We start from the raw sequence: 17816 nt of genomic DNA on the forward strand, positions 1-17816 counted from the left end.
CTTGCTATCAAAGTATCTGCAAGCCAGTAAGTGAGAGACAGATGCAGAGTGTAAAAGCTGGGGGAAAGTAACTGAAATAGTCCTGTTAATGCATTTCACTGATTTCCTTGGTCTCTTTCCATCTTAAGGATAGACAGAAATTGTGAATAATCATGAATGACTTGTCACAGCCATGTTCCCTCTGTTGCTGTTCTGAGTGAAGGTGCTTGGTCGGGACAGCCTCCTAAACCCTGTGGATGGAACATGTAAACAATCAGCCTGGCAGGATGGAAACCTCTCTTTTAGCATATAGGGAGACCTGACTGCTGGACTGAGATCTTCAGTTTGGGGTGGCCCTTTCTCTGGCTCCAGACAGTGTCATTGTTCCTCCCTTAGCACAGAGCTGGCTTTGCCTACAGCATCCACCACTGACAGCTAAGTGTGATGCAACAGTACAGAAAAGGAGCTATCAACAATGCTAACATCTTCACCTGAGCCATGGGTGAGTGCAGTCTTTGCTTCAGGGTATTACGCTCCATAGATATTTCAGGCATCTCTCCCTCAGCAGACCCACTGTGCTCAGGACATACAGGGTACATAGGACAGCAGCTGTTGTTCCTTCCCTGCTTGTGGAAAGGTGTTGTGTTATCTTAAGATATGCCTAACTGCATGCAGCTATCATGCCCTTTGAAACAATTCTGTAGTAAGCCTTAATGTTGCCCTGCAAGCTTTATGAACCCAAGAAATTAGCAAGCCATGGCTTATGTGGGAATCAAAACCATGTCTTGGGGCAGTTACAAAGCTAAATGTATGAATTTTTACACATCCACTGCAGGAGCATCAGAGCCAGAGACACCACTTTTGCAGGAAGAATTGGGAGCTAAACCCTTAAACATCAAGCCCCAAAGCACTTTCTGTTTGTTTATATGCACTGCACTTATTCTGTCTCAATGCTATTGGAAAATTATTTCTGGAATGTATCAAATGGCATAATACATGTTACAGATCTTATCCTAGTTAGCTACAAAGCTTACACTGCATTTACAGGGGGGATAGAGGCAACTTTTTATTGTTCAAGACTTTTAATAAAGGAAAAGATTTTTTAGAGCAGATAACTATAACTGAGCTACAATTACAAACTAAGTAAGACCATGCTTTTTTTTTTTTTTTTCTTTTTCTCAACTTACAGATGCACAGTCAACTCTTAGGTTTCCTTGGAAATTTTTCAACAAATAAAAATTTTGTTGGAAACATCTACACAGCTTTCATAATTCAAGTTACTTGGGCTTTTGAAATGCCTTGGATTTGACAGACTTCTGCGAGCTCAGAGGTGAGTTCCTGCCAGGTTTGGCCAGAGGTAGGAGCTGCCAGGCCCTTAACCCTAAGGCAGTTGTTGAAGAATCCATGTAGTGCAGGTAGCTCAGGGGGCAGCTGCAGATTGAGCCCTGGGGGAGGACAGCTCGAGGCAAGAGGCTGTGACCTAGTGCTGCCCCTTTGCCCAACAAAGCCCAGCCAGCTGACTGGACATTCAGAGACAGCACGAGCTGAGGACTCAGGGGGAAGACCCCAGACTCAGGGTATAAAAGCCCAGTGTTTCCTTTGTTCAGGGTCCCTTCTCCAAGGCACAAGCTTGAGCTGTTATTCTGTTGCTACACCATGATAAAATTACTTAAAGGAACCAGAGATCTGAGACTCTGCCTTGGGAAACCTGGGACTGAGCTGCTAAGAAAATCTTGTCTGTATGAATGTGGGATGTGTAGGCAGTCAGGCAAGGTACCTGTCGGGTCACTGTAGCTGCTCGCTGCAAAGGGGCTTTGGTCCCAGAATTTAAAGTCTCTGGGGGTGGGACTGTGACTGCCAGAGAGCTCCTGAATGGTCAGAGAGGAAAGTGTTCTTAACAGCAGATGCAGGCAAGAAGATGTTTTAATTTGGGCTGAGGAATCATGAGTCTTACCGTTATGCACAGTGTTTAACTGTTCTGGAAAAAAGTGGGTTGTAGAGGACCGGTCTATGGACCAGCTCTAAGGGGACAATGGAGGGACATGGAAGCCAGATGGAGGTAGGTGTCTTCCTTCAACTGGGTCTAGATGTTGATTAGACCCTAAGCACTCATGTCACTGCTGTGCACTGGCTGATTTCCACTGTTTCCTGCTCATCCTGCCAGTTCCTGACCCTCAGGTTTGCATGGGAGGGAGAGTGCCTGTGCTGGATGTGGAGCAGGGGCAGTGTGTGTGCCCTCCCAGGCTCTTCAGGCATGGCAGTGAGCGGGGCTGTACTTGCCTCACCCTCGTCTCAGCTCCCAGCAAGGAGGAGGTGGAAGGGGAGGGCAGCCAGTGCCAAGCCCCCACAGGGCAGGCAGTCCCCTTGCCCCCACACAGCTGGCTGCCAGCAGTCCAGGTGACCCTGTGGGTCCAGCAAGGCTCTGGCTGCAGGCCCTCAGCAAGCTTTTAACCATTGCTAAAACTTTCTGTATCTCCCATCTTATATATTTTTTTTTAATACAAGTGCAAAAGCCCAAAATTACTAATGTTCCTTCCAAGGCAATGACCACAAAACAGAGAATCAAACCCACAGAAATGCTTTCTTTTAGAAATTACTCACATTTCATCAAGCTTTGCTTATACTGAGGTGACACAGCCAAACCCACTGACAGTTCAGCTATGTGGCCTGAGAAACACAACTGCATTAACAAAGCTGCTCTCAGATGTAGAGCTACACTTTTCATCTGTGTTAAAATACCACGTTGCTACTCCATTCCTAGCCTGTCAGCATCCCTTCTCATTGGCCCTTCTGCCTGTCTCACTGGAAATTTGGCATATGTTCCCAAGCTCCTTGCAGCTATATGAGCCTAATATTCACTCCAGAATGCCTTAGACATGTGGGGAGAACTGCTTCTTTGCTCTTCCTTTTTCAGAAACCTAACTAAATCGTCCTATTGTGTGAGTTACTTTTTTCTTTTATTAAGAACACTATATTTAATTTCATCCTACAGTGAAACAGTTGCAGGCGGCTGCCCAACACTTGTACTCTTAAAAAGGGAAAACAATGCAAAGAGAGGATGTCCCTGCAGGAAGATCATGCCCTGCCCCAGCTGCTCACACATGCAAGACAGATCCTTTTTTTTCAAGGACAGCAACCAGTCAGGAACATGACCTCTGTTCTTGCCCTTGGAAACACCCCTCTTTGCCTTGCAGTCTTTGGAAACTTGGCTTTCACTACTGTAAGGGCAGCTGGGGATTCTACTTGTTTTGAGCACTGGCATTTCACAGGAATTATTATGTCAATGGCCAGTGGCATGACATACTCAGGGGTGGGACACACATATGTGCCTGCAGTGGGCAATAAAATTGAAGAGAAGGGCCAGTTTCTTCTGCCCTGTCCTGTCTGGAGCTGAACAGTCTCTGACAGATGAGAAGGGACTTGCACAGACAGTGAGTAGGATCTGGCAAACAGTTTTGTAGTTCTGCTTTTGGCAGTTAAGCAAAAAACCTTGGTTGTCTGGTAGAAAGCTAAGCAGTTAGATACTTGCTCAACATCTATGTTCTTGGGGTATCTTTCCTATTGAAACGGATGGCATTTTTGAGCGCACAGCTTGTGTGACAGCTTGGAAAGGTAATGCTGAGGTCACTAGCAATTGCTGCAAGGTTGGTACAAAAATAATGGCTGGCCACAAAACCCAGAAAGTTCTACAAATACTGCAGGTAAGTGGAAGTCATTGGGCACTGCAGGATGTGTGCCATGAGGACCAGACCCCATCTAGGGAGAGGCAGGAAAGATGTAAGATGCTTGGCACAGCAGCTCATGTCTTCCTTGCAGATGTGCTGGCCTCTTAGCGCAGCATTCTTCCTTCACAGAGGTGTCTTTGTAAAGAATCAACCAAAGTAAACGCATACGGTTGTGTCCTATTTTAAAATGTGCTATAAAAAACATGAACTCAGCAGTGCATGAGGAAGAATTTGCATGACAATATATTTTTGACATTGAATACTTTAGATCAACTGTTATAGCTGTGAGAAGAACATATCAAAACCCTCTCACTGGCAGAATATTTAAATTTTTTTGTTCAGTTACTGATTAGAATCATCAAACTATAGATTGGAAAGGATGCTTGGAGGTCATCTGGTCCAACCTCATGCTGAAAGCAGACCTGACTTCCCAATTAGATGATGTTGTCCACGGCCTTGTTTGGTGAGCTGTGTCTCTCTCTGGGAGCAGTGATGCTGCAGTCTCCTTCTGCTTTCCTGTGCTCAACTGCACCCCATGAGAAGAATTGTCTTCCTTCTTTCAAAAGACAGGTAAGAAAACACCTATTTCCTGTTTTCCAGAAAAGACCAGGCGTAAGTTGGACACTTCACTCTTTAGGCATAGCTGTGCATATGCCTGGAGACAAAGACATTTGCTTTTCAGAGCTTTGACCTATTCTAGTGTTGAATAGTTCCCGACGAGGACTGGGAGCAGTTTCTGTAGTGATTTTCTCAAATATTTGGTGAAGTTTTTCTTTCTGTTTGTGACTTTTTAATGATAATCCAGTCATTAAGACTCATTAACATTTGAGGTTTGGTGCTCTGCTGGTTGTTTTTGTTTGGGATGGTGTTTTTTTTTGATTGTGAGGTTTGGCCAGACTATGTACCTGATCTTGCTTTTAACACTGACATTGGGGGGAAAAAACCCCCCACACTTCTCCTGTAAGGTCTCACAAATCATAGACCTGTCGCTCTGACAGGTTGTAGTGGTTTGACCTTGGCTGGTGAAGGTGCCCACCCCATAAACAACCGCAAACCCAGTACACACAGTTGTAGACCTGTGAGTAAATTTTCCAAGTAGGGCAACATGCAGTGTGAGATAATATAGGAGATAGTGTAGAAAACCATTATAGAAAGGGTAGGATGAGGGGAAAAGTGGTACTATTCCAGTGGTTTAAAACCCATCGGCTTGGGTCATTGCTCTGTTTCAGCTGTGGCTTGAGAAGCCATGGTGCCTGTTCATCTGCTGTCCTTCGCCTCTCCCCAGAAATGCTGTACAGTGATGAGCAATGTCCAGTAGGCAGTAGCCAGGGCCGAGCAAGTTGCACAGATGAAATGAGACTTTGAGCAAAATTTTAGTAGAATGAGCATGAATGTTAAGTAGGCAATAAATGTTAGTTTTTCTCTTATTTTGAGTAAGAGCGCATGGTTATGATCATATCCAATGGCCTTCTATAGATTTAGCTATTTTGTGTTGCTGAATATGGTAAAAAATGGGTACGGCTCCTTGATGATGTTCCTCTGTTCGGGGATCCCTCTCCTTTTATCCCTGTCTTGTGGTTTTCATCAATATTTCAAGGCAAATTTTGAGGATGTGGGTGAAGGATGGCATATCATCTGAGACACAGAGATTGTTGTGTTCTGATTTCTAAGGGAATGGTGTGCAGTATCACTTTAGTATCACAAATAAAAACTCACTTTAATATAAATAGAAAGTAATCCTGATAATTCATTGACAAACAGCATTAATTCCTGGTTTTGTGGGCATCAGTCATTAACAAGTTTCTGGATGCTACTTCATCTGCAACAGCATGGGGGAAAGGAAAGTTTTTTGTGTCAGTTTCATTGGCCTTCAATCACAACTTATGAGTGCATTACTTTCTGGTCATTAATTTTACACTGTATAAGGCTGTCAGATATTTTGGGACTCAGTGATTTATGTTTTCGGAAAAACATAAGAGTTTTCAGACAGATGGATTTTTGGGGACTGGAGAAGTTAATGTAGCGGAGAAGGCACCCATTTGGGGAGAAATCTGTGAGAGATATGGTCTGCATATGAAGAGGACAAACTACTGGCACAATAATTGTAATGTTATGGATAGCTATATAAAATAACAGATGTGGAGAAGTGGGATGCCAAAAAAGCCAACAAGATCTTGGTGGGAAGCTTTTGGCATGTCAGCTTCAATGATCAAGCAAGACACCATGAGAAAGGAGAATTTTTTCCAGGAATCGAAAACCAGGGATGTGGTTGCTGAGAGCAAGAATTCCAGGAGAGGGAAGAGAGAGAGAAAATGTCAGATAGAGATGTACAATGCATTGTTGGAAAGCTTAAACCTTAAAACATTTGAGTAAAGGCATTCCAGTTTAGAAGTCACTGTGTTATAGGATGATAACCCAGCCAAGAGAATCACGAATAAAGGGGAAGTAATTGTGTTTCTCCACTCATGCTCCAGCACTACTGCCATAACACAGCAGAGTCCCCGTGGGAAAGGATGGGGTCGGGAGGTCATTTGTGAGGAATGTGCCTAACTCAGAGGATCGAGGCAGGTATCTTGGACCTCACTGGGAGCCTGAAGTAGCCTTTGTGTTTCACAGGCAGCTACACACAGGCACAGCTAGAAAGAGCAGGATGTCTCCTGCCTGTGGCACTGAACGGACATCTTGGCTTTTTTGTAATTCTCAGTAATGAAGTGCCACAGGGATATTTTTACTGGGATAATCATGTTGGCTCTGAAATGGTACTTCTTTCTGGAATAAGAGTGTGATTCTAATGCACTTAAGGCAGTCACTTTTCCCACACTCTTAATATTGCAGCTCCACATTTTTGGTATTAGCCAATCACATGTGTTATAAGCATGAATCAGACACTGGTTTTAAGGCTTGCAGACCTCTCTCATAAAGATTTAATTTCCTCAGCCATTTGCAATATTCATACATCTGTCACATTTGCAAGATATCTGGGCAGGGTAGCACCAGTGGGCAAGGCTGTGCCAGGCACAATACTGTGTTATGTCTGTGGATTGTACCTAGTTAAGCCCTAAGTAGGGCTTGACAAGTCACTGGCACATGATCCAAGTCTTTCATATTTATCAGGGGTACAAGTGGTTTGTGGTCAGTCAAAAGTTGAATTAACTCTCTGGAAGAGTTCTTTTTATACATTTTTCACATGTTTCTTTTACAATGAGACAGTTCTCAGTCTGCAGAGAGTGATTTATATCATTAGCAAATGCCTAGGAGCAGTATGTAGCAGCCCCACCAGTCTGACCAAGTTGCAATGTTGCAGGTGGCTCTGAGTGGTTATGGGAAGGGAGAATTATGTTCTTCATAACAGGTAGGGCTTCTACTCAGTTGAAAACATATTCTTGTATTATATTCAAATATCAGGTGATTTCATTTTCCAGGAGTTCATTACAAGGATATATTGCTAACATTCATAATCCAGCCTTCATTTCACGTTGACATAGATTCAGGAGTTTGCATTAATTTGTTACTTTCTTAGGCCAATTTACCTTTCCTCAGTCCACCTTAATGCCTAGTTTTCATGTGTGTTATCTCAGTAGTTCAGCTAGTTTTGATGTAGCCCAGTGTTTATTGCTTTTCAGACCCAAATACCAAGTGTCTCTGGAAATCTAGACCGGCTTTTATCATGTTTCTCTTCTCAATAGCAATATTCCAGGACTTTGTCTGTACAAGCAACTATCCCTTTCCAGGTGCTGCAGTAGCTTTGTCATTTCCTTTGGAATATATTGGGTGCAGTAGCGATGCCAAAAGGAAGTCTGTGGAAGGATTACCATCCAAAAGGCATAATAAAAGTAGTTAACTTGGCGCCATCTGGGTGTAGAAGCATCTGCCAAAAACCATTTGCGGCATCTAAAAGGGGAAAAAAACTTGGGCATTCATCTTGGAAAGATGCTGTCCACTGTGAATACGACAGTGCTTCTCCCAAGCACTTTGTTTTGTTGATTTAGGTCAAAGGATGTGCTGACTCGGCCGTTTTTGCTAAGGCCGCGTAAGCACTGGTAAATGCCGCTCCATGGGTTTGGCTATTTCCCCTGTAGCACTGGCAGGGCCCGGGCTGTCTGCTCCTGCTTTTTGGTTGGGAAGGACTGAACTGAACACGTCGTGACTCTCTACACCGTAGGGAGCTGTATTCCATTGTGTACTGGGGGGGATGAGCTTAGTCTTTCCTCCAGTGCTCTTTTGTTGTTTTCTTTAGACTGATACAGCAATGCCACCAGTGTATTGTATTGAACAGTTAGTTTTTTAACCTCTGGGAACAAATACAGCTCCCAGAGTGTCCTGTAATATTGCAAATTACTAGTGGCATGTATGTTCATCCAAGGGTGCAAGTGGCAGAAATGACCCAGTCACTCATTATTTGTTTTTAACTGGTTCTTTCCCACTTCTTATTTCTGAATGCTGCCCTGGGCCTCCTCTCAGGGACTTTATTCTTGTTTCTCCTTTGCCTTCAAACCCAGGAGACTGCTTTATACCTGTTTATTTTCTTGCTCCAATCTCTAAAACCTGAGAGGACCTTACTCAACTTTCCTCGCCCAACTTGCTTCCCTCCATTCCTCCTGGAGTAGACACCACTCGTGTTGTCTCAAGGCCTCTGTTCAATTACGTTCTCCTGTATCCCCACAGAGATGCCCTTCTTTCTCTAGAAATCTGTCCTAATGTAGCAGAATATGAGGGCTCATGGGATTTTTCGTCATCATGGTCATCTTAAAATCAGTCTAATTTTAAACCACTGAAAATTGAAAATAAATCCTGAAAATGCTGACTTAAGCTCCTGCTATTATACAAAAAGCATTACAAACTCATTAGTCAGGGAATGAGGCCATCAAATACATGTGTATTTTCCTGTTGTTTTCCCTGGCAAAGAATTAATTCATGTTGCAAAAAATTACTGTAAAATTTCTTCCATTTCCTCCTGCTGATTTATCCTATGGACAAGAAGGTGGCTAAGTTGTGAGTATGCACACTTTGTGCTGAGACTTTACAGCCAAAAGTGTTGCCAAAAGCCAAGCACCATCACAGTTAAAAGGTGGGATTTTAAAAAATGAGAGCTCATATTGATTGCCCTGCATTTTATGTGACTGGAGCAAGGAGTCTGGTTTTGAGAAATCATCATGCCCCTTTAAAAAGATCAGGGCTCAGTCTCATTTTAAAACACTTAAAATTGAAAATCATTCCTGAAAATGCTGACTTAAGCTCCTGCTAATATACAAAAAGCATCACAAACTCATTTGACCCTCAGAACTGAAATGTTCTTCTTTCTCCAAGTTCCAGACCCATATCCTGCACACTTTCTTCATATCCCTCTGTTAAGTACTTCCAGTTGGACTTCTGAATGAATAAGGGAGGTAGAAGTTGACTCTATCTAAGCATGTGTGTGCTCCTATCTGTATCTGTGATCAGGATTTATGTGGCTCAGTATATATGTGTATATTCTTATTAATTTTGCCTTTATGAGCCTACAAACTGAGATGTTCTTGTTGCTGAAACTAAGAGGGAGGAAGATGAAATTACTGTAGCCAAGTAGAAAAGTTTCCCTCCTGAAGTAATGCACATAAGACTATGATGCTAGAAAACAGAGGCAAACTAGGAAATCTAAGAGGCTCTGAGATATTTTCTCATATTTCATATGTTTTGTTTGTTTGTTGTTGTTATCCTAATGTGAGAAAAAGAAGGAAGGGAAGGAAAAGCGGCCCATTCCCATCTGTGAAACTCTTGCGCTCATAAATCACAGGACTCTGCACCACAGTGAGCAACTCTGAGTGCAAAGTGCTGTAAGTAATGTAAAAGATAAATTAAGAGGAGTGCATACTTTTCAGGTTTTGTACATTTCAAGAAACATCAATCATTTATTTATATTTGCCTGTTCTACACAATTGAAAATTAAATTAGCAGAAAGGAATTAATAGAATAAATACCTGTTTCTTTTGGGAGATCCTCTTGGTAGAGTCTGATTGCATCATGATTTTTCTTATCAATAACATGCAGTAGGTTTTTCCCAGAAACCCTCTTGGGATTAGAGATGAGATTATTTTTCCCCCCGATCTCCTTTGATAGGTATTTATGACTCAAATGAGGGGCGGTTTTGGAAGAAAGCACTTAATTCTCATCTTGTAGCAGTGGCAGTTAATCTTAGTATCTATGGTTGTCTAGTCATTTGTATTTACCATATGTTTTTCTCTTTCGCTCTAGTATTAAACTTTTGAGGGGGTCACTGAATTCGGCACACAGGCTTTTTCATTTGACTACACCTTTGATTATCAGGAGTCAGTGTTCCTAAATACTAAAATAATTTAAAGAGGTACACATAGGTCCAGATATTTGCCTTTAAATATTTGAAACAAGAATAATAACAATAAAACCCATCGAGCTGCTTTCTAATGATGCTTTTCTTGTTAGTGACTGGCTTTGCAGGTACAATGTCCCTCAGCACCGCACAGAGAGGCATTGCTGGGAGAAGCCCTGTGCAGATGGAGGTTCTCTCCAAGAGGTGGTGCTAACAATTGCCACAGTCGGAATAACATATTTGTCAAATCTCTGTAATCTGTTAGCAGCTGTAATTAAAGGTTTTATGTGGGCATGTGCGCTTGTGCAGTAGTATGGCGTCCTCCTATTTATGAGCTGTGTAATTGTACGTTTAGTCCTTTTTTGGCGTAGGAAAGCCGCACTATAATGTGTAATTATAACCTTGGTAAGTGTAACACCATTAAAGTTACAGTAAGTGGTGTGCGCAGCGGAGGAATGATAGGGTGATGACAGAGTGACATGCTATAACCAGCGTGGCATAATAAGAAGAGTCTTGTTGATCCTGCTGTTAAAAGTGCTGCTCTCTGTACCAGCTAACTTTCGGTTCCCCAGGAGGAGGGAAGTGTTGCTAAGCCTCACAGAAGCACTGGCTGTGTCTGTAGCAGTGCCGTTTGCTGGACACCCACCCAGAGGCTGTTAAGGACCTAGAGGCTTTGGGGCCCTGGGGATGGCAAAGCCTCAGGAGGTCCTGGCACACTCTGGGGGCAGCAGCACTGGCTGTGCCACAGGTGGACCTTGCTGGGGTGCTTGCCCTGGGGTGCTTGTCCCAACTGAGCCCTCCCTGAGCACGGAGAGCTACCTCAGCCTCAGGGCATCAGACCCCCCAGTGCAGCAAAAAGCCCTTTTCACAAGCCAGTCTGGGGCTTGTTCACTGCTTTGGGTGCAGAAAACTGTCCCTCTCTCTGTCCCTTCCGTTTTCCCATAGCAGGGGGAGTGAAGCAGCAGGTGTTCTGAACTGCAGGGTGCAGGAAGCTGTGGCAAGCACTGTGGTGGGAGTGGTGAAGGACCCTCCAGTGCCCCATGTTACTGATGGCTGTGGTGGGGAAGTGATGTTGGTTTCACAGGGAAGATGTCTAGTTGAAATGCTGTAGGCTGCTCTCTGACACATCCTGTAGGTGGAAAACAACCAGCAGTGTCATGAAAAGCAGCCTGGGGGAATACAGACTTTGCCCAAGAGAGCACCAATGCTGCTTGATTTTTTTAATATTGCTGCCAGCAGTAAATTGCATGCTCATCTCTGTGCTGGGAAGTTTCCACTACTCTGATACCTGTGGGATGCTCTTAGCCACATTGGAAGTGTGTACCGATTAGCATCACTGAGGAAATTAAAATTCTCAGTGTGGGTATGTGGCTTAAACTACACTGCAAATTGAATTAAATTCTCAAAAAATCCTGCCAGAGAGGACAGTATTTTATTAAATCCCAGCCTTACAAGAACTTTTATATAGGATTGCAGAGGAGAGCTGTAAAATGGTCCTTATGGCATTTTTAATGGAAGCAAGTCCTAGGGCTGGTTCAAGGCAGCTGGTCCAGTGTTTCTCTTTTTGCATTGGCAGGAGTACATCGCTAATCTGAAAGCTGTTGAGAGTCTTCTAGTGATGCCTTTTTTCCATGTTTGTGTTTTGTATTTTCTGGCTGAGTTAGACTGTATCCTGTAAACTTACTTATTGTGCTTCGTATTCATTGCAATGACATCTACTGTGGAAGGGAGGGAGAAAGCTTATTAACCACAGGCTCGCCTCCTGCTGACTGCAGTCAGAGATGGCCTGGGACAACACTTTCAGCAGATGTTTCTGCTTTATAGATCAATGGAAACTTTACAGAGATATTTCCCTCTTCAGTCCAAAAGCAAATGCCAGCAAGCTGGAGATCCACTAACTTTGTGCTGGACAACAATAATTTTATTTGTTTTTTTTTTTATTTTTTATATACACACAAGGTAGCTACTAGAAAGTTGTCTTTAACATTGCTTTAAATGGCATTTCTTAGAGCAATAAAGCTGCTGTCCACTTTCAGGGAGCAGTCTTGCTGTCTTTGCCTGCAAAGGAAATATCAGTGTAGGCTACAGCCTGGCAGAGACAGGCATGCACCAGACACAAGCCATCAGCCATCATCATGGTGGTATTTTCTGGTTCTGAATCTCCATGGCCTCTATGGAACAAATATGTGCTTCAAAGGATAAAAGAGAAATATGCTATTATATCCAAACAAAGGGAAGAAATGCATCTTTCTTTCTGCAAATTATCTTCTTCCTTTGCCAAGGAGGGGCTGACAGGGGAATAAGGGATATGGATTGAAAGGGAAAGGGAAGGCTTAACATCTGTGCCTGCTCGTGAATCCACAGGGATGGGAACACATGACCCCTTTCTCCACACAGCACTCCTGTCTGCTACAGCTTTGGGTGCAGTTGCTCCCAAGCAATTGCAAAGAGGAAATGAGCATTTTTACTATTACGGCCAAGAAAGCTCATCCATGATTTCAGATCACCAATGTGAAACCAGTGTGAAATGAGTACCCTCCAGGACTCGGTCTCATACTTTTCTGTTTGTGTAAAGGAAACCAGATAATTGTGACTGAAGGAGCTGCTTCATTTCCATGTGTGTGTGTTTGCTGCAAGAGTGGTAGCATCTGTGGGAAACAGACTCTCTTGCATTCCACTCGTGTGTTATGGAGTCAGGGGGAACCCTTGGCTCTGCAGATGTCTGTAGGAAACTGTGGATTCAGGGACACATCTTTTAGTGATGGAAACCTCAGCTGTGTTGAAACCTCAGCTGATATTTCAGTGGTAGAAACATAAACCGTGCTGTCAAGAAAGACAAGTTATGGGGAGTATTTTTTGTAGCAGCAAGTAACAAAGTAAACTCCATTGATCTCCTGCCATAAAGGAACTAGGGATGTCCTGTGACATCCTTTCATGTTTAGGAATCTGTGTATTTGGTGGGATATCTGCATGAAGAAACTGCTGTGCTGTCTCTGAGCATCATCTTTTCTCAAAGACCCCAGCAGCATGTGCACAGACTGCAGAAAAACAAGAGTTTCCTATAATTCAGTTGACATTTCTGTGTTTGGTCAAAAAGCCCATGAGGCCATGAAGTTCGAGAGAGATGATTTCTTTTAGTGGCTAACATTTAAATGCCAACTATTGTATAAGACAGTGGTCAGTCCAGGCAGGTCATGCCAGAGAGTTGTAAATGCACAGTTGCCTACCTTGTCCTTTCCCAGCTAGGCTTCATTGTTCTAATAGCGTTTAGCAAGCAGCATTGAGATTGGAAAGGATATGAAAAGTTTCTCATTTGCTTGTTAATCAAAGTAACCATGATCATCCAATTTCCATTCTGGCTACTCCTGGCTTCAGAGAGGGCCCCCATGAACACTGGGCAGAAGTAAACCACTTAGTGCTGTGGGGAGCTCAGGCTACTGCAATTATCCTTTCTGGTCAAAATTTCTGTAGACACTTTCCTCATCTTCCTCCTGCACAGATGTACAGCATCATTTCCAGTGCACGGCAGCAGCTTTCAGGATGGCCCATTGTGTTTTATTATTGGCTTCTCTTTAAATATTTCTTCATGTACCAGCAAGTTCCTGAGCTCACTTTCTAATGGCATCTTGATTTCTTGTTTCTTTTCAAAAAAAAGTCTGCAGCTGACAGCACATATGCCCCTTTTGTTATTTTATAGTTTGAGAGTACTACTATAGATCCGATTACCTCTATCCCTCCTTTGCCAATAGGTGCCTTGATGGCTTTGCTCAGTGGCCCATCATGCTGGTACGAAGGGGACCTGCAGCCATGTGTCTGGGACTTCGCTGCAATTTATTTAAAACTGGATCAGTGGTTGGTGCAGCCTGTGGTCATGTACCATTATGGGCAGAGTGCCATGCTTAGTACAGCTGCTCCTTGTTTAGGGATGCTGTCTTCTGCTAATCCTCTCTGAGGGGTTTTGAGCTGTATGAGGAGGCACTCAGCTGCTATGTGGTCTGTGCCAGGAGGTGGACTCTGCAAGTGCAGAGCTCGGAGTGGGTCACTTCCCAAGGCTGGGGCCTGAGGTATAAAAGCAGGACAATCCCTGTGTCCGTGTGAAAGTCTGTACCAAGAGAGCATCCCAAGGATGGCTGGTTTATCTCCCCTCCCTGCCTTATTGGGAAGGAAATGACAATTTTCCTTGTGACGTGAAGATGTGTCTCTCGCTCCCTTTGGCCTGTACTGTAACCCTTGGAGGAGGAGGAGGACTCAGCTGTTCCGCTCACTAGAGGCCACTGCAGCATCACCCACCTCTGGTCTTTTCACTTGTATTTCAGAGTGTTGCTCTAGAGACTGTTTCTGACTAGGATCTCTCTTCTAGGTTTTTTATCTGGTATACAAATATTCTTTCCTAATAACAATGAAATCTCCACTGTTCCCAGGGCAAGTTTGTCATGCTCCTTTCAGCAGTAGCAGTAGGTGACATAGTGTCCTTTCCAGCTATTATGAGCCACCAGTACATGGAGACATGAAAGCTTTGACACCCAAATACCATAGTCAAACCTTGTTCTCTTTTACAGCGCACTGACACTTTTATTAGAATCTGTGAGACTTAAACTAATGCTTTTAGGAGGACCTCACCGGTACCTCTCATGGAAGAGTCCAGGGGCTTCTCTGTTTTTCACTTACTGTCTTAGCAGCTCAGGGCTGGACTTCTTCAATGAAGTCCTCTGATTAACTACCTCAGACCTAATGCTACCAGCATTTTATGATTGTATCGGCACAGATCCATTTTCAGGCTCTCAGGTCAAGTAGCTGAATTAAGCACAAATTTCCTTTTTTCATTCATTATTTTGAGGTATGCCTGTCCTTTTTTACCTGTCTCTGCTGGCGTACCTAGAGTTTGATGGTCTTAGTCCCAGTACCTCTCTGGCCCTTTCGCTCTGTTCATTTTTCTCCTAGGAATGTATTTATGTTACACATAAAGGGTATTTTTAATTTTTCAGGTTCAGGTCAGCACTCTGTTTCTTTTCAGTCTTGTGCAGAGTCTCTACCCCTGGTATTTTCCCTCTGATCAAAACTTTGTTTATGTAAACCTTTGCACACTTTTCACAATCAGAAATGTAATGTATTCATTCAAATCATCAAAGGCATTGAACTTTCAGTCCCTGTAGAGAAGAAGATCCTTTGCTACATGAGTACAAATCTGTGCTCCATTTGTGCACTAGTACCTGCCAAAACCTTGTATCAAGCACAGGGAAAACATTTGGCATCAACCACATCCCCGAAGACTTCTCCTCTGAGAGGGGAATATTCAAATTTTCTGAGTTACATTCTTTCAATAATCTACGTAAATGAGGCTTTTAAAGGTTTGGCTGTGTTTCTGCCCCTCTGCGAAGTCTATGCACTCACTGCTTCTGCTCTCTCTGCCTCCTTGCCTCTCCCTTCTCCATTTGGTAACACCCGTGCTTTATTATCACCCTGTTCCCTGTGGTTTTCCTTGTTGTGTTAATGTTACCCTTCCTGGCACTAGCCTTGTCTAGAACTTAAATGCACCAAGGAAAACTTATGATGGATCTGGTCTCTTTATCCAAATGCCAGCTGTCTGCTTAGTTTATGCCACAGCAAATGGATCTCCATGTACAATTCCTCCTGAATTCAGGCTGTGCATACCTCTCTGATTCGAATGTCTCCAAATGGGATCTGTGGCTCTCTGGGGTGGCCAGAGCATAATGAGATTCAGTCTTGGAGCATGCTGGGATCCCCAAGTGTCCTCCATTTCCAAATCGACAACTTAATAGTATCTCAGACACCTGAGAATATAAATGGAAGTTTTTCAAGCAGGCAAGCTGCCAGCCTTATCTGGAAAAGTGTGGATTTCAGTACAGGACTGAGCATCTTCAATGAGGATTGTGCTTCTGGCTCTATCACTGTTCATTTTTGGATAGACACCACCTTTACCATGACTCTGCTGCCTTATCCATAAAATGAAGGTAACAATCTTCATCTTATTTGTACAGTGCCCTAACTGGCAGAGGAGCTGTGACACTGCAGAGTTAAGCTGACTGAAATGGGTGAGTTATTTTTGCTGAAGCCTATAGCTTCTCAAAAGCCTGAGCTAACTGAAGCAGTAGTTAGACAACTGGAGAAGTAACTGGGTCGGAGTTATATTTGTGGACAACAGCAGGGGCACATTACTCATGTGAATAATTTATCTGACAAAGACATGTAGTTTGTATCATTTTCTTAAAACAATGGACTGTAAATATTGCAGTCTGCTGAATTATTTGAGGGATGAGTCAATGTGACTTAAGATCCAACAACTTTTTGAATTATTGAATTCCTTACTCCCAGACACTTATTTGAACAGCACCAGCTGCTAAATGAGTAGGTTCACACTCACTCCAACTGGAAGTTGCCTTTGCAAAGTGGGTTTGAGAACTGGCTCTAGCATGGTTGACAGAAATCTGCTCCTTCAAGGATCATGGGCTACGTGGCTGCTGTTGCAGGCAGTGCCTCACCAAGTCTTACCTGTTGCAGTAAAACTTGTTTTAAAGAATGAGGACTTGTGATAAAACCTTGCCTTTTGCTCTAGGTAGCTAAGTGACTCTTGGATTGGTCTTTGTATGACACTAAAGCTCAGGTATGCACAGTAACTTTTGCTCACATGAACATTTCTGCTCACAGTGAACTTCTGTAAACAGCACAACAGTTAGTCTTCGTAAGGCATCATTCTGAATTCAGCTTAGCACCCTTGAAAACTTTCAAACCCTGTGTTTGTTTGTTCCTGGACACTCACTGTCTTCTAGTTAAATAAGCCTTTGTGGCATGAATAGTGCTGCATCTGTTTGAATGTGTCTGAATGAAAGGCCTTAGTAGTTTCTGAGTGTTATTCTTTCATTCATAGTTGCAAAAAAGTTTCTGTATCTCATGGGGACAGTGACAACCACTCCCCCCTGTCAGCTCCTCTCTTCTACCATTTGATTTCACAAGATGAATCAAGACAGTGCCCTGAATGGCCATCTGGTTTCTGTAGGACCTGCTGGAAGTGGCTCAGAAGACTGTGGTTATGCTGAGTCAATTCTCTGGAGGGGAGAACAGCATCACTGGTAGACAGGACCTTGCTGGGGGCTGCTGCAAGACGTGGCTCTGCATCCTATTTTGTTTCTTTAAAAAGATAATGATCCACTGAGAGTAACGATGTCCTGTGCACCTTAAGTCCCCTTGATCATGATCAGGTCTGTGCTCCCCTCCTACCCAATGGGTCAGAGCTGCTCTTTCACCTGGTCGGTTGAACTGCGTGGTACAACCCTCACAGCTTGGGCAGATCCACCAGATCTTTTCGTTCACATCCACTTCATCATTATCAACTTCCTGTCTGCACTGCCCTTCCCCTTCCAGACAGCAGGGAAGGCAGAGATGGTGCTCCTTAGAGAGGGACAGATTGAACTCATGAGTTCCCTTGGCTGGGAAGGGAGTGCCAAGCAGATATTTCAAGAGGAGAAAGTAGCATGGGGGAACGAGGAAAGTGAACTTCTTAGAAAAGAGAAATGTAGTCAGATAACAGTGAAAAAGAGACTGAAAAAAAGTTAAGTGTTGGAAAAAGAGGGAGGAAATATCTTCTTAAAGCAAGAGTAAAGACACCAATAAAGACACCAGTGACTTCCCAGATCTCTCACTGCCTTTGTGTTCATCCTGGAAGTAATTTCTTCATGACTCTGCTTTTTGGAGATTCAGTTTTGGTGCACCAAATTTATATTTTTCAAACTAACTTTTTCATCTCCAGGTTAAATAGGACACAAGACATG

At 43.3% G+C, this 17816-nt stretch overlaps 1 long non-coding RNA gene across 4 annotated transcripts in view; it reads left to right on the forward strand.

Annotated features, from left to right (window-relative positions):
- Positions 1 to 6: 6 nt before the first annotated feature.
- Positions 7 to 17816, forward strand: part of LOC108447298 — an 86779-nt gene continuing 68969 nt past the window's right edge. For all 4 annotated transcript variants that reach the window (XR_001862780.1, XR_001862781.1, XR_001862779.1 and 1 more), the window contains exons 1-3: positions 7 to 481; positions 1169 to 1309; positions 4047 to 4274. This is a non-coding gene — a long non-coding RNA (uncharacterized LOC108447298). The remainder of the gene's footprint in view (positions 482 to 1168; positions 1310 to 4046; positions 4275 to 17816) is intronic.

The sequence above is a fragment of the Corvus brachyrhynchos genome, unplaced genomic scaffold (genome assembly GCF_000691975.1).
Source record: "Corvus brachyrhynchos isolate BGI_N302 unplaced genomic scaffold, ASM69197v1 scaffold175, whole genome shotgun sequence".
NCBI classification, from domain to species: Eukaryota; Metazoa; Chordata; class Aves; order Passeriformes; family Corvidae; genus Corvus; species Corvus brachyrhynchos.